The 22,091-nt window shown below is 42.8% G+C and overlaps 1 protein-coding gene across 1 annotated transcript in view; it reads left to right on the top strand.

Annotated features, from left to right (window-relative positions):
- Positions 1-10,699: 10,699 nt before the first annotated feature.
- MSRB3 (methionine sulfoxide reductase B3) overlaps positions 10,700-22,091 on the top strand; it is a 164,491-nt gene continuing 153,099 nt past the window's right edge. The window contains exon 1 of the mRNA XM_004429371.3: positions 10,700-10,905. The gene's annotated coding sequence lies outside the window, so the exon portion shown is untranslated. The remainder of the gene's footprint in view (positions 10,906-22,091) is intronic.

The following is a 22,091-nucleotide window of genomic DNA, read 5'->3' as shown; positions in this document are numbered from 1 at the left end:
CTTTTTTAAAAAAGTAATTCTTAGCAAACTAGGAGTAGAAGGGAACTTCCTAAATCTGATAAAAGATACCAAAAATCTAAAGTAAACATCATGTTAATGGTGAATTCTCTGGTATATCCCTGTTGGGTGCAGTTTTGAATGCCCAGAAGTTTTGACATCTTCCTTTATTTCTAAAACTAGTTGTTGTTCTTCATTATTAACTACTTTTGTTATTTTGAAACTAATATATTCTCCCTTTTTATTTGACTTTGAAACAGTATACCTTGTTAGCCTTACATCTCTCCTAAATTGGTCATTTTATTGTTAGTTTTTCCCAACTATTGTGTCCCAAAATTCTTCCTTTTTATGCTCGGTGCTTCTGCTTCTAAAAGGCAGAAAATCTAAATGTAAATTTATTTTTCTCAATGTGAATGATGTTGAGATCAGATCCCAACTATGACAGTGTTCAGGAGTTATCATCATTGGAACTAGGGTATGTCGGTCTTTAGAGTGGTGTCAGCCTGACTGGAGTGGACCAGTTGTGTTTTACCAATGGAAGACGTTAAATCTTGAAAATGATTGTCTACAATCAGTCCAGTGTTATTAAAAATGTTCCTTAATGTGACTCTAAACATATAGGCTGGTATAATCTTTTAACTGTAGGTGTTTTAGAAATTAATTTTATGTGATATATACCTGGTAATAATGAGGTACATTCCTGGAAGATAACAGGAGCAATGGAAATGAGCGAGAAGCAGACAATGAGCAAGAGATAACTGTTTCTAGGAGCAGTCATGTGGGTTATTGAGTCCTGTTGTTAGAGTCAAAGAGCTAGCCATGAGCCTTGTTGATTGGCCACTCATTCTGTTATTTATCATTATGAATTATACATTGTTTCACATTTAAATAAACCATATTTCAATAAATCACATTTAAATAAAACCACATTTTCAAAAACTATAATATCTAAATAAAACTCAGTCTATTATACAAAAAAATTACCATTTTCATTTTCCACTATGCTTTAATAACGTGGAAAAATCTAAATTGCTTTTCTTGGTTTTTCCCAAGGACCGCTAAATATACTTAAAACACTTTGTTATAAAACAACGTTATCATAGATGGAGATTGGTGGAATAAATATTGCCCCATATAATTGAAATGTTTAGAGAAGTATACTATTTTAATTATATTCAGAAAAAGTATGTAGTATAATAAAGTATATCATAGCATATATCATATTCTAGTATTAGATTAGTACAGAAAATTCCTATTTACCTGGAGTAATTTTTAAAGATATGTCTTGATAAATTTAATGTTCGAGTTACCTAAGAGTTATAACCTGATTCAAAAATAACCAATTTTCTGAGACTACAATAAAATATTCACAGCACTAAAACTATGAGGAGCTTAATTTAATCATCAATGACTCAGGAAGCAACTCAGAATCTTGCCTCAATTCATAATGAACCTCACTTATTAGAGGGTAAACTGAAAATTCTAGTTATTTGAGTTTCGTGATTATTTGGATTATAAGTAAACATGTATATTTTGTAAAGGCCATGAAACCTGTGTCATATATGTTGTCGTGTATTTTCCTATAATCCTTTCCACCCCCGTTATGGGCATTATAGAAAAGAGAAGTTGAAACTTCTCCTCAATTAGAAAGTAGATGTGAAAAATTACTCTGGTTACTCTAGAGTTTCTGAAAGCATGATCTGTGGACCACCTGTCTTAGAATCACCTGGGGTACTTGTCAGAAATGCGGATTCCTGAATCCTTCACCAGACCTGCTGAATCACTGTATCTGGGAAAGATCCCAGGATAGTAAGAAGCTCTCCAGGTAATTCTGACAGTGTTTAAGTCTGAGACCCATTGTGAAACGGCGTCTGGATCTGAGAGATCCACCTAGGCAGAATTATCAGGACAGCACTAAAGTAATTTCTCCCATGAATGTCGATCCAGAAAAAAAGTGACAAAGATTGAAATGGGTGTGCTGCTTCCCACAGAAGACAAGAACAGGAAATAGTATGTTCTGCCCTCAGACCGTGGAATTTCAGAGGCAAAGTTGGAAATAGTTTAGAGTTGTTTTGTTCATGTTATAACATTACCACTTACTTAATGCACAGATTTTCCAAGGTATTTTTCCCTATTGATGTAAAGTAACATGAAATTAGCTGAGCATCATTTGATTCATTTGGGAAATGTTTTTACTGTTTTAATGCTTCGCTTTTACTTTAAACACTATAATAAATGTCTCTTTAGGGTTTCCTTCCACTAAATATCTTAAGTTTTCAGAGCTTTGGTTGTGATATAGTTACATATTGTCATTAATGCGAGCCAATGTTACTTGTAGTTCTAGTTGTAACTGTCTGTTACTGCTGGGAGCAGAATATAATGGTTTTTAGAAGGAACTAGGCTTTTGGTTTTTATTTAATTTTATGCCCCTGTGGAAAGATAAGCGGCCGATAGTTTTATTTGGTCTATTTGTTTTCTCTATGAGAGTCGAAAATATATAAATTCTCCCTTAGCCATCTCCCTCCTTCCCCCTTCAGCTGCCGCTCTTGACTCCCCCGCCCCCTGCCCAGTTTAAAGGGTAGTCAACAGCATTTATTAAGCATCCATTACACTATGGGGGGGGGTCGCAAAAGAAGAATCTTGCTTCCTTTTCAAAGTTCTCTATTACCGTTGAGAATTCAGTCAGAATCCAGTCCTGCCAAGTCTCGCTCCATATCTCTACTACCCCAAAATCTGCAATGCTCACTTTTGCTCAGGGGCAGCCTTCACTAAGCCACAGGCCAATCCTGAAGGTTGGCCTTGCTTTCTCCTCCACCTGTCTTCTGCAAAATGCTCCCCAGGGGTGTGGGCTGTGGGCCCTTCGTGGCACCGGCTTCACTGCGGGTTGTTCTTGGGTACTGCTGATCATCAATTGTGAGTCCTAGTCTGCCCCTATATCTACAAGAGGAGTGGGTTTGAAATCAGATCCTTTTCTCTTTGCTATCTTGACCTTTCAGCTTCCACAAAATGAGATGCCAGGGCCTGGTGAAGGTCATTTCAGAACAGGATTACAAAACAGGACAGATAAAGGCTAAAGGTCTGCAGCTCTATTTTGGATTTTCACTTACATCACCCAAGGGATGATAAGACTTTAAGAGTCTTAAGCTTTTAGACAGAGAAAGTTCTTCTTGAATGCTCCTGCCTGTCCTGCCTCAGGTTTGTATTACCATCTCAAATGGATTGCCTTCTGTGACTCTTTCAACTGCCACTACTCCTCCAGTGAAAGGGACTTCATTGTCTGAGCCTTTCTTCCTTCCCACCCATACCATACACTGTCCAATCAAGTAAGGTCACAGGCTTGGGCTGCACAGGGAAAAAACTTCCCTGCCCAGGCTCTCACACGTGCACATGCATGTGGGCGCGTGTGTGTAGGTGGAGATGATGGACAAACGGACTGTGTGAATTGGGTCTTCCAATTCATGTTTCTTATTCAATATTCTCTCCGGGGCAACCATGGGCCGGTTGTTCCTTTGCTGATTAATCCATACATTAAGCACACGCATGCACACACACATTCATGTAGATTGTACTGGATACTGCAAAATTTGTAGATTGAGAATAGAATATAGCCACAAATATTAGTAAGGCTCATGCCCTGGCTGGAAAATAAATAGGTCTGTAAAGAACTATTTGACATCTTTATTGGTTTGTTTAGGATCCTCAAAAGAGCTGGACTGGCTCTTAATGACTTTCTCTCCATTTCACAGTAGTCACATTGCACACATTTTCTGTTTGTTTCAGAATCTGCCTCAGAGAAATATGGGGATGAGGGTAGGAATAAGTCCACCAGTTTCTAGGGTTGCCAGATTTAGCAAATATAATATAGGATGCCCAGTTAAACTGGAATTTCAGAGAAATCATGAATAATGCTTTAGTGTAAGTATGCCCCATGCAACATTTAGGATATACTAAAAAATTATTCGGTGTTTTTCTAGAATTCAAATTTAGCTGGGCATCCTGCGTTTTATCTGGCAACCCTATTCCTATTATGTCTCTGTGTTCATCTCTAGTCTCACTGCTGCCATCTGAGACGAGGCGGTCTCATTACCTCGAGCCTTATCTGGGTGGCCTTCCCAACACTGCTCTCTTCTCATCTACCCCATAGCCTGCTACACACTACATTTTGTTTTAGATGCTAAATTCATTAAGTTCCTCTTCCACCCAAGAAATTACGATGACTCCTACTGCTTTCCAAAATGACTTTCAATCAGTATGCAATTGTATTTGTGTGTATACGTGTGTATACATAAATATTGTGTGTATATGTGGTGTAAACGCATTTTCCTTGGAGAAACTTTTTTTTAAATGAGAATCTCGAGGCGGTATCTCCAAGATAAACTTCAAGATACAAACTGTGGCTTAGACAAAGAAACAAAAGTGAGCAAATTTAGAAAGATGCCCCTCGCCTCCACCATGACTTTGGTGTTAGACATCAGTAGTTTGAAAGTCCCCTTGTCGTATCATTTGACTCCTGCCGACATCTTGCAGAACAGGCAGGGCAGGTATTATTTCTTTCACTTCGAAGAAAGGTAACCAAATCCCAGAGATGTGAACTGTAAAGTCATACACAACTGTTACATGGCATAGCCCAAGTTTGAATAGAAATCTGCCAACTGCAAGTTTATTTCTCTCTCCACTTTTATGCCTGCCAGCTTTAAAAATATAAAACCAACATTTGCACAATACTTTAAACAACAGTTTTAAAACCGCCTTGTATATATTTGAGCCTCACAAAGGTTCCTCTCCATTTCTGAAGAGATGTCCTATTCTCTTCTGTCTGGTGGACCTTGTCACTTAGCTGTCCTTAACACACCACAAGGATCGGGGCTTTGGCTCCTGAACAGAACAGCCCAAGTGATTCTGTTAAAATGTAAGATCGTGTCGCTCTTCTGCTTAACACTCTATCATAGCTTCCCATCTCAAACACAATAAAAGCCAAAGTCCTTCTCATGACCCATAAGACCATACATGATTGCCTCTCGGGCCACATCTTCTAATGCTCCCCTCATGGCCCCCTTTCATCCTCGTCCCCCATCCCCACCTCCAGGATGGATGGCGCTCCTACAGGGTGGGATGGTCCTCTACAGGGATGGTCCTCCTACAGGGTGGGATGGTCCTCCTACAGGCGTGCCTGCCTCTGCCTTGGGTGTGGCCTTTTCACTTGCTGTCCCTCCTCTCCCAGATACTGGCTGAATTCCTTCTTCCTTCCATGTCTTTAATGTTACTTCCCCAACACTTTTAGCAACCTTCCCTCCCTTACTTCTCTTATTAGCAGTTAGCACTCTAACATACTAAATATTTTACTGGTTTATCTTGTTTACCGTCTGTCCAGCACATAGTAAGCATTCAGTAAATATTTGTTGAATGAATGAATGCATTGATTTTCCTTTGTTGAAGATATTTTTTAAATTCATCAGATATTTTGATGACAATTCTGAAAGTGTTTCCACAAAATAATTTGAATAATCATTCATATACGTGTGTAGCCTTCTAATATGATTACTTTGAGGAAATTAAAACTTAAGAATATATTTGAAAACATAGTTACTCTTAGTAACCTTGGGTATCAATATAGAAAGTAAATTTGAAGAAAATATGTTTTGAAAGGATTATTAAAGCTGAACAAACCTCCTTAAGAGGTGATTATGAATAGAAATGTGTGACTCTGAGCTGTGAAGAGAAACTATGAGTCATTTCAGACAGAGGAAATCACATCAGATAAGGCTTAAAGGCAAAGAATGACTATGTGGTGACTGAAAGATGGTAAGAAATGATAAAAGTTAATATTATTAGTACTATACTGATACTTATTAAGGATTTCCATTTGCTGGCATGGGGCTAAATGCTAAGCATCATGAGTGGTCGGTACCTTTACTTTTCCATTTTGCGGAGAAGAGAGAATGTCAAGGCTTACTTAGAGTGGTTGAGTAACCTGACCATTGTCCCACAAGCTTTAACGGTGGGGGCCAGGCTTGGATCTAGATCTGACGCCAAAGCCCCAGTCCTGACCGCTGAGTGCAGCTGTCTCTTACTGTGAGATGAGGCTGTAGCAGCAGCTCGAAGGGCGAAAATTAGGCAGAGGTAAAACGACTGTGGGAAATCCTGTAAGGAGGCACGATTTTGGAGAACAACATACCACTCACTTCCAGGAAGCCAGACACAGCCAGGTGCTACACCTCTAGCGCTGGATCAGACTGTGGCCACTTTGGACAAACAATGCATGAAAGAGCTGGTTTGCAGTTGGGGACAAAGTGTGTGTAAAATACACACCTTTAAACACGGGACACATACAGCATGGGGTCAGATGCTTCCCTATAAGAAGCACTCAGGAACAGCAGCTGAGTGAAGGGGTAGAATCAAGCCTCCCTTGGGCTGGCCTGGTGCCTTAGTGGTTACGATCAGTGTGCTCAGCTTTGGCAGCCTGGCGTTGGTGGTTTCCGCTCATCAAGCCATGCTATGGTGGCGACCCACATACAAAACAGAGAAAGCCTGGCAAAGATGTTAGCTCAGGGTGAATCTTCCTCAGCAAGCAAAAAAAAAAAAAAAAAAAAAAGCCTCCCACCAGAATCTTCCTGCAGCACTTCAAAAGTTCATTCTCTCCCTTCCTGCTTCTCTCTGTCTTCTGTGTGTGTATCTAGTTGACTTTGCATATACCGTTTCATGGGACACAATCTTGCCAAAAGCCAAGCAGCTTTGCTGGTCCAGAGAGGATTATTTAACTCTCTACAATATTGAAAATCTTGTTGTAAATATTTATTACTTGTAGCATAACCACAGCCAAAGCTAGTAGAATCAGGCAGCCGATCGCATCGACCGTGGGAATACATACTTCAAATATCTCCAGAATGAGTCAACAAAAGGGATGGCTTCAACTGTGTAATATAAAAACACGCCATTTGAGATGCATAAAGAGAAAGAAAATGCTCACTTTAATTCAGTCTTCTGTCTTTGGGGGTCCCACCTGAGAGTCTTTGTCATTTTAGTGCTTTTGGTGACTGGGGGCTGGAAGGGTGTCATGGAAGTAGAAATCCTTTTCCAGAATCTGAGAGAAAATATTAGGTGTCTCCTTAGCCCCCCAGCGTTGACTTTGTGTCCCTCATGTTGTTGAGAATAGTTCTCAACTCTCTTCCCCCAGCACACTGGGGCATGGGGCACGCCTCCATCAGTATAAAACAGTCCTCAGCAGGGGTGAGAGTGACCGCATTCTACTTCCCAGGATAGGAAAGCGGAGTTTCGGGAGTTTGGATTGAGTGTAGTTTGAAAAACTTTCTTCTGGAGAGTCTGCAACATCCTTCTAAGAGGTAATTCTTTACTCTCCGATTGATCATTACTGGTTTAGAAGAATGACACTCGATAAATGTTTGTGAATCTAAGCACTAACTTAGGGCTTCTCGCCCTGACTGGGGGCTTTAGAGTAGCATCTAGTCCTAATGTGCCCGTTCTCCTCTTCGAAGTTGTTGGCCTCCACCCAAGATGTTCCTTGGCATATGCGGAGTGGGGGCTGTCCCAAAGCTTTGTGTAGTGGCTCAGGGGATTTTAGTAAAGAGCAGAGAATAGTATGCGGGAGAGATCACAGCTTGAATGTCTGTCGTGCTCACAGACTCCCATTGAGAGAGGCTGCCCCAACCGCAACCCCCAAAGAAGTGAGCAACACGGTCTGTTTCTTTAGCGGAGGTGACCATGTGGTGTAGCATGAGCCTTTCATCCAGCCACAGCTGAAGGAGTAGGAGAGGACGCCTGGCTCAGAGGCAGCCAACCTATAGGCTGCTCAGTGGCTTATGAGACAGCCTCATACAGGAACTTTCCCCAAGAGGGACAATGGTAATAGAATCATTCTCTCCTCCGGGGCATTTGATCGTGGGCTATGAAGAGAAAACTGGCAGCTGGGAGTGGGAGCAGAAGTGGAAAGAGCTGCAGTTGTGCAACCTGGATTCTTGCCGGGTTCTGAAGACACTTTATGAGGAGCTGGGGCTGGGTCTCACGGCCCGAGAGCCAGTGGTGTGCATCTCTCCCCGCTCTGCCTTCAGAGACTCTGGCTGCTGGGAGCACTGACACCACATAAATTGCTTTTTGCTACAATCCAGGTCTCCCTCCTCCAGGCATGCTTGTTCAGCGTTCACTGGCACACCGCTGGGTTAGGGGAGGGATGGTATATGGGAAGTGGGGGAAGCAGTGACCTCCGCTGGGTCCTTTGTCTGAAGAACAATCAAACAATATGATTGTTATTAAGATTATAATAAAAGGACATTGGAGAAAACCTTGTGAAATATATGGTTTAAATATCAGTGGTTAGACTACAAGACTCAGAGGAATGTGGTCAGAGGGTAGTCCCGTTCCTGTTCCTGGCGCCTCTCAGAGGCTCGGGCCCCCACCCCCAGGCCTACAAGGAGGACCTGACAAGCCGGTTAAGTCTCTGGTCCTATTTCCACAGGTATTCTTTACCCCTGTTACTTGAGGTAACCTGAGTGCACACAGTTACTTAAAACCACAAGAGCTCAATGAATACAGTTTTTGAAGGCCGTTCTCTCTTTCAATGTAGAGAAAATGGGACAGATTAGCACAGTAAAAAGAATATATATGGAGGTTGGAATGAGGTTTGAATTCCAACCCTACTTCACCCTTCCTGGTAGCCTAATTTACTATCTATGCCTCAGTCTCCTTAGCTGTAAAAGAGGGATACAAATGAATCATCTCAGACGTATTTGTAAGGATTAAATGAAATACCACGTCTAGAACATCCAGCACGGTGTCTGGCACTCACTCTGTGCTCAGTGGCTTTAGTTCTTTTCTCCCCTCTGACATACTTATTCAAGCCTTTAGAACAGCTGCTGGTGTTGCTGACTATCAAGTCAGCAGAGTTGATACAATTAATTAACGTTCCACTTATAGCAACATGAATTAGGTTGTAATGATATTGCATTCTTCATAATTTTACATTTTTGTACTTAAAGTCAACTAAAATCTTTTAAATATAGCTATCATTATTACAATCCTCTGAAACAAGCTTTTCTCTACACTTACAGGGCGCCTATATATCGGTCTACAAATGCCGGTGCTCATTTTACTTTTGTTTTTAAACAAATATTTAGACTATGGGCAAAGAACTACGCCACGTGTTGTGGGGGAAGTAAGGAAAACAGATGCTTATGTAATACACGCTGAAATACACAACAAAGAGGACCGGAGGGAAGAGATTCCTGAGCATTCTCTTTCACCCACACAGCTTCTAGGTACCTAAGCTGAATAATAACGCTGCGTGTCTTTTGAATCCTTTATTTACTGTATTAGTTTATTCACCATGGGTTTACTTAGGTTGTGTGCCCTTAGTCCCATAATCACTGCTGGTACGTGAAGGGTGCAGTCTGCCCCTCTGCCAGGAGTAAACCACGGGCTGTGGTGTTGCTCAGTACCAGATGATTCAAGCAGCGCCACTTGCAAATGGACTGGTTTTAGGCATATGGGCCTTAATACTTTGCCAGAATTGAATTTGTTTTGAAATAAAGTTTCCGATTTTCAAATACAGCATTTTCAAACAAATACTGTGATGCACAGATTACCATACTTTAGTTCATGTTAGAATAATTCATGCTTTAAATCTGTTTGACAGTTACCCCTTAAGTATTTTGCATTAATAAATCATTTCTGTAGCATCTTAAAATGTTCATAAGTAATTACATAACATCCTACGTCTCCAGGGCCTGTCCCATTAGTGAGTAAAAAGAAAATAATAAATTGCAGTAATTAAGACATAATTATGTTGTCTTGAAAAGCTAAGGGTCATTTGGATCTGATTACTCGAGTCGTTAGCAGTGCCAAACAAAAGTCAGGGAACTACGGCTTAGGTCTGTAAGTAGACATCTGGGACTCACATTTTGGTCGTCAGAGGCAGCACCTTTTGAATAAACTTCAACACCGCCCTTTGGACAGGCTACAATATATACAAGACCAGTGTAAGGGAGATGAGAGGTTGGAGGTGTCTAAACATCAGCATTTCGATAGGGTGAAAAACTCCTGTCGCGCAGCCTGCCTCAGGTCCATATATGGTGTTCAAATATAGGTTTGAGAAGAGCCTCTGTAATTTTGGCTAAGAACCCCCACCCACACCTGGTGTAGAGGGCCCACTCCCCTGGAACGCAGGAGGGTGGGTGTAGGTATTCTAATACCTGTCCGTGGTGTACAGGACAGCTCACCTGAGCGTGCACGTAACGGCAGCGCCGCTCCAGCCTCGCCCTCCCACACTTGGAGAAGTATTGGCCCGATCTTTTTATTCCCTCACTACCAAAGCTCTCAACTGATTCGGGCGGGGCAGCGCGAGAGTCTCCTCCAAACCCTTAAACGTCTTCCCACGGGTCCTGGCTCGCCGTCCGGTCTCCTCGCGGTGGTTTCTCTCTTTCCTACCCCTTCGGGGGTCTCAGGTGGGACCCGTGGGTGGGATGCTCGGCTCTGCTCTGGGGGCCCGACACTGGAGCGACGCCCCGCGGCAGAGGGACCGCAGCTCCGGGCGGCGCGCGGCGGCGGCGGCCCTGGGGCGGCTGCGGAGGAGGCTGCGGAGGAGGGTGCGGAGGAGGGGGAGCTGGCGGCCCCGACCCGGGCAGCCGGCCCCGTCCGCGGCGGGCGCTGCGCGGTCCTCCCTCGCTCGGCTCCTTTGCTCATATTTGGACTCGGCTGCCCGTGCCCAGGAATTTCCCGTCATGCCTCCCGCCGCCCCGTCCGTCGCCCGAGCCGGGAGGGAGGGAGGAGCGGCTCGGACAGCGGCGGCGCCCCGGCCCTCCATGAGCCCGCGGCGGAGCCCCCCGCGCCCCCTCTCGCTCGGCCTCGGCCTCGGCCTCTGCCTCTGCCTGGCCGCGGCGCGGGGAGCCGCGCACCCGGGTAAGTTTGGGCGCCCGCCCGCCCGCCCTGCCAGGTCGAGGGTGACCGCGACCCCGATGCCCCGCGCGCCGCTGCGCCCCCTCCAGCCTGCTGCGGGGACACCCCTTTCCGGGCCCAGGAGGGGCGCGCAGCGGTCGCTGGCTTCGCCCCCGCCGACGGAAGCGCCTGGCCGCCGGGCTGACACCTTATCCCGCCCCGGAGGAACCTGAGCCCCGGGAGGCATCGCGGGCCCCGAGGGAGGGGCCTGGCGGGGCGGGCGGGGGGCGCCGCGCGGCGCGGAGGGCGCGGGGCCCGCGGCGGGGCCACCCCGAGCCCCCGCCCGCGCAGGTCGGCCGCCGGGGGGCCGCTCGGATAACGGGCCCGGCCCTGGGCATCGCCCGCCAGGCCCGCGCCCTCCGCGCGTCCCGGAGGGCTGTGGGCGCGGGGACAGCGCCGGGGACGCGCGGGGCGCTCCCGGAGGCGCACCCGGAGGCGGCGCACCCGAGCGCACGGCCCCCCGCCGCCGCCTCCCCCGCCCGGGTCGGGCTCCCGCGGCCCGGCCGGCGTGTAATAGGCCCAGAGCGCGCAGAACCGCGAGTGTGCCAGGTACCGGTTTTGTGTTGTTTTTAAGCGGAAAAAAGCATCCAAGTCGGTTTTTAAGTTTTACCCTGGACTGTTTCAAGTCAAACTGTCTGAAGGAAAGGTGCCCTTCCTGCCTTATTTGGTTTAGGACCGTAAGCCACCAGTGTGGGAATTTTGAAGTCTTAACAGGATGATTTGAAAGATAATTTTCTTTAAATCATGTGGAAAATATCGGTGGGGAATTTTTTTACCTAAGGTTATAAAAAGTATTTGAAAGTACAAATATAGAGTTTAAGGTAAATGTGAACTAGTGTGAACTTTTATATTTGCGACGAGTATCTAACGAGTCATCAGAGCTTCGCAGTTTTTAATTTAATCTGGAATGGAAGAACAGAAGTTGTAATTCCTCAGAGTTGAGATTTCTTAGGAAATTTTAGTGAGCTTTTGTTTTTGCCACCAATAGACTAAATTGTCACAATAAGATGTGGCCAACTGCTAGGACTGACAAATTAGCGGGAAGCTGAGTGTGTTAAGCATAGATTGTCTTCATTACCCTCCAGTCTGTCTCTTCATAGTTCCCTTTGCAGCACTGGTGGCAAAATAGATTTTAAAAGATAGTTTTGTCTATAAAAAAATCTTCGGGATTCATGTAACTTATTAAAATTGTCAATTCAGATTACTGGGAGATTTTAAAAAATATTTAGCTTAGGTAAATGTGCAGTGTATAAACATGAAGTAATGATATCAGTTTCATGTTTGCTTCTGGTTAATATTGCTTTTTTAAAAGACCTGCTTTTTATGGATTCGTATTTTGGGAGTAACTTGACTGGCGCTTCTCTTGGGAAACACAACAGGTTCTAACTTAATATTTTATCAATGATCTAAAAAAAATACTGTGCTTCACGATAAAGAGTGGATTGTTCTGCCAGGGAATATATGTATGTTTTTTTATTTTTCCTCAGTGATGTGTTGACTTACCTAATACTTGTGGCAAAACAGCCCTTAAGACCAAAATCCACGGTACTGTGGCCCCTTGCCAGCAATTTTGAACACCAAGTTTATATTTGGACCGTTTAAACGTTTATTCTTTTAATTTTGGTTCCAGCCGACATGTGAGTCTAATTTCTGGTGACTTCTATTAGGGCCCTATGTGAATATCTAGAATTTTTTTATATTAAAATAAGTAGCTCCGTGCCATTTAGAACTTTGTCACAGTGCGTGAGCTGCCTGTCTGCCAAGGTTGCAAGTATACGACATCATTTAGGTTTTGAGTCAACACATGGTTTTTTGGCTTTTAAAGGTGCTTGTTTTAATATCTTAACTAAAATGTTAACCCATTAGGTCAGAAATATTTACTGTTTTGCTCACCTCAAGTACCAAGAATATCCAAAAAATATCCCGAGTAGTTTTCAAAGATTTTTCTAATGCATTTATCCTTTTTTAATTAAAAATAAATTTTCAACCATTAAAGAGCAACTTTAGGAAATAATGCTATTTTGGTTCTATCATAATCTGGTCACAGTCCCTTTGATTTTGTCTCAACCTGTGTTACTTATTAGAGTTAGGCATTTGGTTGATGAATTTAGTTCAGATGTTTAGCTTCCTTCTCTGCAAAATGATGAAGTTGAACACAGTCTCCATGGGTCTCTTCTAACTCCAGGATCTTATTGTTTTAGTTTATATCACCCTGCAGAGCCACCTACTACGTTGGTTCAAACTTCTGACTGTCAGCTCTGACTTGCTATATGTGTTAAACTGGTCTCCTTGTAGTCAGATCTGATGGGTGTGGATCCAGGTTTGGGGGCCTGGATCTGCCTCAGGAACATCTTGCACATGCACACAGGTGTCCACACCTGGGCAGCGTTCTGTGATATTAAGTTTCTGTTACTTTCTTCCCCTCATCTAATAGCAGAAAGGGCTGGTAATGTCATAGGGTAAATGCCTAACTGCTCTTTGGGGATAGTTAAGCCCAGGCCCTGAGATGGTATTCAGTTTTGGAATTTGGTTCCGGGTTAGGGGCATCACTGGAGAGCACCCAAACCTTTCTGTGGTTGGGAGCCCTGGGACTGGTTATTTGGGGGCATTCCAGGTGAAATGCCCTGTAGTGGATTATCACCTTTTGATCATACCTCCGAGGAGACTGAATTGGACCTACCCGTCTGGTTTATTCAGAATTAATTTAGCTTTGGAGGATAATTTGGCTTTGGAAAGTCATGTTTATGGCTTTTAAGGAAATACAAATAAAGACAAAAAAAAGTATAGAAAAGATAGACCAGTAATAAATCAATTGACTTTATGGAGGATTTTGGTTTTTGCCTCATTTAAGCTTCTGTTGCAAGTAACAGAAATGAACTTGAACTAGTTTTAGGAAAAAGAAAGAAAGGAATTTGATGGAAGGCAAATGCAGACAGACGTTATTAGGGACCAGGGACTGGAAAACCTGGAACTTTTCCTGACTCTAGTTTTTGCCTTTCTTTGCTTCATTGTTCTCTCTTTGCTGACCATTTTTTTCTGCTTTCCTGTGTTCAGGATTGAATGTGGCTGCTCAGCAGCTCCCGAATATTTACATGTCCCTTGGTCCCAAGCCCCGGAAGAGACTAGATCATTGAACCTTGATCCTAAATTCCTCAGAGAAAGAACCTGATAGACAAAGTTGGGGTCACATGGTTGATCTAGATTTTCCCAAGGTCTCTTCTAATTCTAGAGTTCCTTGTCGTGTGGAGTGCAGACGTTTACATGGTTTGATTTTGCATTTTTACATTTTGTGTTATGGGGTCATTCATCCTTAAAATGTATAATTTTCTTTTGCTGCAATGTGTGTGTGAAAGGGTGTGACACCTTCAGTGGGCTCCCAGGATGTGAGAGCGGTTCCTTGGTACTGCTGCAGGAAGGCTGAAGAGGAAGCCCTGAGTGTAGCACCACATTCAGGAATTATAATGGAGCCCTGGATCCAACTGACTTGTGAAAACCCTGTTTAATAACAACTAATCCGTCCTGCAGATAATCATCTGCGTATTTTCAGGAATTCACTGAATTGAGATGCTGAGCTCAAATATCTGTTACGGGTACATTCATTAAAACTACTTAAATGATAATTAGAGGCATTCAAGAGAGTAATAGTTTAGGGACCAAGAGGTCATCAGTTATTTTCACATTTTCACACATGTCTAGCATTTTCCACCCTGCCCTCCCTTTAGACCATTTCTGCTGCCTGGAATACTTTTCTCTCATAACCTGTTGAAGTCCTTAAGGCCTCCGTTGCATAGTATTATGTGAAGCTTTCTTCATCTCTTAGAATTGGTCATTTCCTTATGCATCTAAGACATTTTGTACCTCAATGGGAGCACGATTTTACCATCTTGCACTGTAAAGACCATATGTAGTCATCTTCTTCACTAGACTCTAAGTTCCATTAGACCAATGAATCATTTAGGAGAGTTCGGATAGGCTGTTAGCATCCATTGTCCCAGATATAATGTTTCCAACTTTTCCAAATGCTCTTAGGGCATCCTGCTTCAAGCCACCTTCTTCTTTTGACACTGGAGCTCAGTCACGCGGCTCTTCTTTCTCAGTCCTTATCTGTTTTCTAGATTTCACAGGCTTTTCTGTGAATATTCTCATTTCCTGTGTGAGGATAGAATATATAGAATGGTAGGACATTTTCCTATAAACTGAGATGCCATGGGGGAGGAGAGTATAGCAAAGTCACGTGGAAGGAAATCAGTTTTTGTTGAGCACCCAGTGTTTCCGAGATTAAGTAGAGAGGGCAGGTGTAGAAAAACAGTTGGAGTCTACATGAAGGAGAATAGTGGGAAGATCAAGTATAAAGATAGACAATTAGGCTTGGCCTAGAACTTGGAAGACTTTTAATGCTAGGTTAGGAAATTTGGACTGGGTTGGCAAGCTATGAGATTGAAGGTTTTGGGGTCCTCAAAATGTCATAATCAGAGTTGAATTATAGGATATATTGTCTAATAATTCAGAGGATGTATTAAATTGGGAAAGAAACCATTGGATCAATGAAGAAGGGTGATAAGGGTTTTTCTTAGAGAATGAAGACCTGCCCAGCGGGACTGGAGAAGTGTTGCTGAGGTAGACTGGACGGAAATAAACGATTAACTGGATGTGAGGCAAGAAAGGGATAGACAAAAGATGATGGTAAGATGTTAAGCCTGGGCCATTGAGAGAGAGTGTGAACTCAGAGCAGGTTTGTGGGTGGGACTAAAAAATAAATTTTGTTTTATGTCTGTTACATTTGAGGTGCTGGTAGAACATTCATGTGGAGATGTGAGTAGAGGCAGAAATACAGAACTGTAACTTGGAGAGATTGGGGCTGGAGATAAAACATGTACAAGTAAGGAAGGTTACAAACAGAGGGGAGGAGAACACATCTGTTGACTGGAGTAAGAGGGAGGGCCCAGGGGAAGCGTTGTGAATGAGGTGTGGTTTGCTCTGGCTTTGAGAGATGCCCAGTGCATGGCGTTCCGTCCACGAGCTTCCCTAGTTTCGGGGACGTCTCATTTACTCCCTCCATGAATAGTGCGTGGGAACGTTGAGCAGAGGATACTGCAGCCAGATGACCTTCCTGACTGCACCATTGCTTAACCTCCTTTGGAGGCTTCCTATCTTCTTAAGATAAAGGACTAACTCCTTAAATGTCTTGGTCATCATCAAGCCTTGCCTTGCTCTGAACTCTGGGCTTCCTGCAAGTTGTTCAGCTGGCCTTGAATACACACTGTGCTGTCTCCTCCTCCTTCCTCCCTTTACCTTCCCCAAGAATGTGAGGCAGATACGATTCCCCCCAGATGGAATACTCTTTGGCTTTTTTTTTGTCCTTTATAGTCACTTTTTATTGCTGTGGTCAGGTTCTTATCCATAAATAATTGTTGACAATTTCCTAATCTAGAATAAAAAAATTCATGATCAATCACATCCGTCCTTCATTTTTTTTTTTTTTTTGGTGAGGAAGATCAGCCCCGAGCTAACATCCGCTGCCAATCCTCCTCTTTTTGCTTGAGGAAGATTGTCCCTGAGCTAACATCCGTGCCCATCTTCCTCTACTTTTTGTATGTGGTATGCCACCACAGCATGGCTTGGTGAGCAGTGTGTAGATCCACACCTGGGATCCAAACCTGCGAACCCCAGGCTGCCGAAGCAGAGCGTGCGAGCTTAAGCACTATGCCACCGGGCTGCCCCCTGTCCCCCTTTCTTACAGAATACCTTGCTTCTCTGATCCCTTCAAGTGTCACCTGCAAGGTTCTTGAACACTTGAGTTGATCCCCCGGCCACGGTGCTCTGACCTCCGACACCTGGCCGTGGTCGCCTGGAGCAGCGTTGTTACCTGGCATTTGTATGCTTGGGTTCCCCAGCTGGGTGCTGATTTGGAAACAATTTCTTGATACCTGACTTCCTGAAGGAAAGTGGAGGGAGTTTGGTTCATTGAGGGGCTTTGTTTGCACAGAGTATAGAGGTGTGTGAAACGTGGACATGACGACAGGTGAAATACAGAAGGAATGGGAACGCTGGTGTCAGAAATGTGTTCTCAGGGCCTAGCTTCCTGATCAACGGTAGATCCTGATTCTAAGTTTCTAACAATAGTACATTGTTCAGAACATTTGTCTAGAGTGACCTATTTATGTTCAGGACATAGTATTAAGAGTGGTTTCTAACTCAGTTAGGAAAAGTGACCCTCCCATATGCTAATAGTTGTGCTTTTAGTAACTGTTGACTGAGAAAATATGTAACAGCAAAAAGCCACTCTAAAAATTTGAAATGAGTTTTTTAAAATATAAAAGCATTCTCGTATGTTGGAAAGTACACAGATGTGGAAATTATGACTTGCAGTCTATAGACAACACTTGATTACTTGCCTTGTGGGTTCTCTCAGGGAGGTTCTGGTCTCAACTTGCACCGGCTCTTTGTCGTCTCCCTTTAAAATGTGGGGGAGGCCTTTGTTTGAAAATTTGAGTCATAGCTGAAATTTTGGAATGGCAGGAAAACTTCTCAACATCCTCTTACCACAGCAGTTGCCTGTTTGTGCCAGGCAATGCGCTTTATGCCAAGACTAGGCTGTTAAACAGTCTCAGGGATTAGTATACGGATACTTTAAAAACATTATATTTTCAGGTATATGAGCATCATTCTTAGGGCTATAGTGCTGTTTTAAAGACTGAAATTTAGTAGATGGTTTGCATACAAGTACGTACTGACAGCAGTCTCTGTTATGGCTGTGACATAACTGTCTCCTATTATTACAAATTACACAATGAATCTTTGTGGTTTCTTGGGTCAGTTATTTTATTTAAAGGCGAAAAAAAAATCAATCAACCAACCCTTTAATATAGATGTTAAACTTAAGGCAATATTGAAATAAGCCTGTGATACATGAGTCTTTAAAAAAAAATCAGGATGGCCCTCGTGTTTTTACGTTTGTACTTTTTAATTTTGTCATTTGTACTTTGTAATTTTACGTTTGTACTTTGATTTCTTTTGTTAGAGAGTTTGGTTCTCAGAGAATCGGGGCCTGGTAGGGACTGGAGAGATCTCTAGTGACTGTTGTAGGTGGCACTTATTTTACCTTAGGTTATCCTTGGTGTGTAACTGGGGAAAGGTAGGGCCGCATCTCCCAGGACACAGGCCAGGAGATGCGACAGGACCGAGGCTGAGGGGCCGCAAGCTCTCCTGGACCTCTGCTCTCACAGCAGTTGAGAGCGAGACAGAAAACGTGCGTGCACGGTAGTCCTTGCTCCTGGTTTCGGGGCGAGTGAATATGCCTTCCCGTCAAACTGCCTTGGGGCGCCTGGAGGAGGGTGGGTTGAAGGCAGAGGATGTTTCCCTGTGTGCAGAGCCAGTTGAAAACTGCAGATTCATTAGCATATTTGCATCCTTGTGTAGATGTTCGCGTTGCAGGGGAGTCAGTGTAGTGCGACGAGAAGAGCGTTGGGTAGCGAATTGGAGAATGGGTTTTCCTAGTCCTGTTCTTGCCTGGGGCATTGAAGCTCCCCGTGCCTCAGTGTTCACATCTGCAAAATGAGTGAGTTGGCCTGGATAATACCTGATGTTGCTTTTGCTTAAAGATTCTGTAATCTATTAGTAGTCTAAAAGTCTCCATGTAGCTTTCATAGTTTTTAATGGAAATAACATGATTAATAAATTATACAAAATTATGTCTTCTCTTGTTACATTTGGTTCAAGTTGTCTGTTTTGTGGAACTAAACATAAATGTTATTCCAGTGACTAAGATCTTATGTGCGAACTTTGTAGCCTAGCGTGCTCAGTAAGTAATTTGATCCACAAGCAAAGTTATAGAATCCTGTTAAAGATTTAGTATGTATTTAGAGGATGGGTTACAGTGTATTAGAAGCATCATTTTACCTATCCCATCTGAAGTAATGGCATTAAGCACTAGATATTGTGTTGGTTGTTCTAAGTGTACAGCTAAGAATTGCTGATTTAGACTGGATGATCTATCTCAGAGGGTAAAGTCCTCTTTCATCAGAGTATGCTGCCAGTAGAATTTGCCTTTGACCCTATTAGAAGTATGTTTAACTCTTAAGCTAGTTAATTTGGTCTTATCATTAGAGACGAAAATCTTCGCTGTTGAACTTTAAAGAAAAAATCCCCGATAATTTGATAGGTTAAAAAAGTATCTTTTCTTGACTTTAAAATATATTAGTAAGTTTTTGCCCTTTTTTAGGATACAATATTTCATACACACAAAAAGAATATATAACATCTATATAAGGCACTAGGAATAATTTTTAAAAATCTGGGGACCCCCACTCAGCTTCAGAAATGGAACGTGGAAGCTGCCTGTGTGACCTTCACCCGTCCCTCTTCACATCGTCCCCTGTGCAGAGGTACCCACAGTCATGCATTTTGTGATTATCACAGCACAAATGGTAACTGGTAAACTCTTGCTTTCTTTATAGTCTTACCTGCATATTTTGTTGTTTAGTTTTGCATGTTTTGGAACTCTGTGGTATCATCTGCTGTGGATCTTCCGTGACTTGTCTTTTTTCCCCCACGACATTATGTTTGTGTTATACATAGTGGTGTATGTAACTCATATTTTAAAGTTTAGCATTTGTTTTATTATCTATCTGTTTTTCTACTTTTGTATGTATGCGTGTGTGAGGAAGATCAGCCGTGAGCTAACATCCGATGCCAATCCCCCTCTTTTTGCTGAGGAAGACTGGCCCTGGGCTAACATCTGTGCCCATCTTCCTCTACTTTATATGGGACGCCACCACAGCATGGCTTGACAAGTGGTGCGTCGGTCCATGCCCGGGATCCGAACCTGCAAATACCAGGCCGCCAAAGCAGAGCATGCGCACTTAACTGCTACGCCATGGGGCTGGCCCCTGTTTATCTACTTTTTATTTATTTATCTCTGCTCCTTGTACTTTTGTCCATTAGGATTCTTGTGTTTTCCTATGGAGTCAAATCTTTGTATCTTTTCCCATTGCTTTTAAGCTTTATCATCCATATATCAAATAATAATAATAATAGTAATAGTAGTGATCATAATAATAGCAAATATTCACATACAGATGTTATCATGTCCCAGGTACTAGTCTAAGTATTTGCTATGTACATTTATTAACTCTCATGGCAGTTTTTTCAAGGAGGTACAATATTATCATGATAACTCATGTTTTAAGATTAGGGCCTGAGGCACAGAAGCATTCAATAATTTGTCTGACTATGATTTGAATCTAGGCATTCTGGCTCCAGAGTCCATGGTCTTAATCATTACACTATTCTGACTTCTATGTAGTCTTTTCTTTTAATTACATTTTTTTTCCCATTTAACTTTTTAAGGTATTAAAATGTTTCTATGACATTCAAAAAAAGACTGACCCTAGTGTGATGTTCAAATTCGTTCTCTTGTACAACACCAGTTGTCAAAGTCGTGCCACAGTTTAATTTGCTTCATGGTTAGACCATGATTTTCTTATACAGGTTTTTTGTTTTTTCTATTCTCTGAGATTTATTATTGCTTTTTTTTTTTTTTTTAGTTAGAAGGGAAAAGTATGTCTTCTTCATTATCCTTCTAAAATCTTTCAGTTTTTTTACTTCAGGTCTCTGGCTTGGAATTGATTCCTTTGATTTCCTGTGCTAATTTGGATCAGTTTCTTCATGTTTAGAGAGTGATATCCTCTTTTAAAAAATATTTGTGTGACCTTAAATGAATCATTTAATCTTCCTTAGCCTCAGATTTCCCAAATAAGTTGCATTTAATTATTTTATTAATCAGACATATATAATTACTAATCGGATCTTCCTTTCAGTGTGAAATAACCAAGGAGGCCATGAGGGAAAATAATTAAGTAAAAAGAAGTTCTTGATAGTGGTTAGAAACCACTGATTTTATCCAAACCCCTCAAATTACAGAACAAGAAACTTTGGCACAGAGAGATAAAATCCCTTTGTTCCATAACTTTCTTGTATAGCTTTAATTTTTTCCTAAAGTAGCTAATTGATTAACTTTTTCTCTTACATTCTGTGACTTTATGATGTCTTCAGGTTTTCCCAAGCTCTTGGATAATTTCCTAATATCCTTTATTTAAACATTCTCAGATTTCTCTCATCTTAAAAAGCAAACAAGAAGCCTCTTCGACTGACTTCGTCCTCTGTGACCAGGTTGAGTTACAAGCTCTTTACATCCTTGCTGTCTCTGTCTCCTGTCCCTCCAGAAATAGGTGTTGAGCCATGTTGCATGTGGAGCACTGACTCACCCAGTCTCTGGGGATGCGGTGTGAACCAGAGCCCCAGGCCTTGCATTCCCAGTTTGGAACCAGCATGGCCTATTGTAGACAGAGCACCATTTTGTGGTGGAGCAGGAGGGAGAATGGTTAGAGTCCAGGGCAAAGAGGAGGGCCAGGTCTGATGGGGCTGTTAGACCGGGAGGAGGTCAGATATTGTTCTGTGGGATGGAAGCCGTTGGGGGGTTTTAGGCAGGGAGTGACAAGATCTGACTGGCATTTTAAAATAACCACTGTGGGATCTGGCCTGGTGGTGTAGTGGTTAAGTTCAGTGAGCTCCGCTTTGGCGGCCTGGGTTTGCAGGTTCGGATCCTGGGTGTGGACCTACACCACTCAGCAGCCATGCTGTGGTGGTGACCCACATATAAAGTGGAGGAAGATTAGCACAGATGTTAGCTCAGGGCTAATCTTCTTTAGCAAAAAAAAAAAAAAAAAAAGAAAGTGAAAAGAGGAGGATTGGCAAGAGATGTTAGTTCAGGGCTAATCTTCCTCAGCAAAAAAACAAAAACAAAAAAATACTTTGGCTGCTGTGTGGAGAATGGATTGTGGGGGCCAAATGTAGAAGCAGGTAAACCATTTAGGCCCAGTCCAGTGGTTCAGATAAGAGTTGATTACGGTTTGTACCAGGGTGCTGGTGGCAGAGCTAAGACCTTGCTGATGGATTGAATATGGGGTCTAAGAAATGAGAAGAAACATTTATACTATTGCCCTGAAACTGCTTGGGTTGAAGCGGCTAATGGTGTCCATGTCATTAAACCCAATTTTGTCCTTATCTTCGTGACTTCAGGGCATTTGATACACTGACTACTCACTCCCAGAAATAGTCTTTTCTCTTGGTTTCTAGCTCTGTTAGTATTA

Source organism: Ceratotherium simum, chromosome 17 (genome assembly GCF_057802395.1).
Source record: "Ceratotherium simum simum isolate JZ-2026a chromosome 17, ASM5780239v1, whole genome shotgun sequence".
NCBI classification, from domain to species: Eukaryota; Metazoa; Chordata; class Mammalia; order Perissodactyla; family Rhinocerotidae; genus Ceratotherium; species Ceratotherium simum.
Note: the sequence above shows the minus strand (reverse complement) of the source record. Positions and strands in the feature narration are given on the sequence as shown.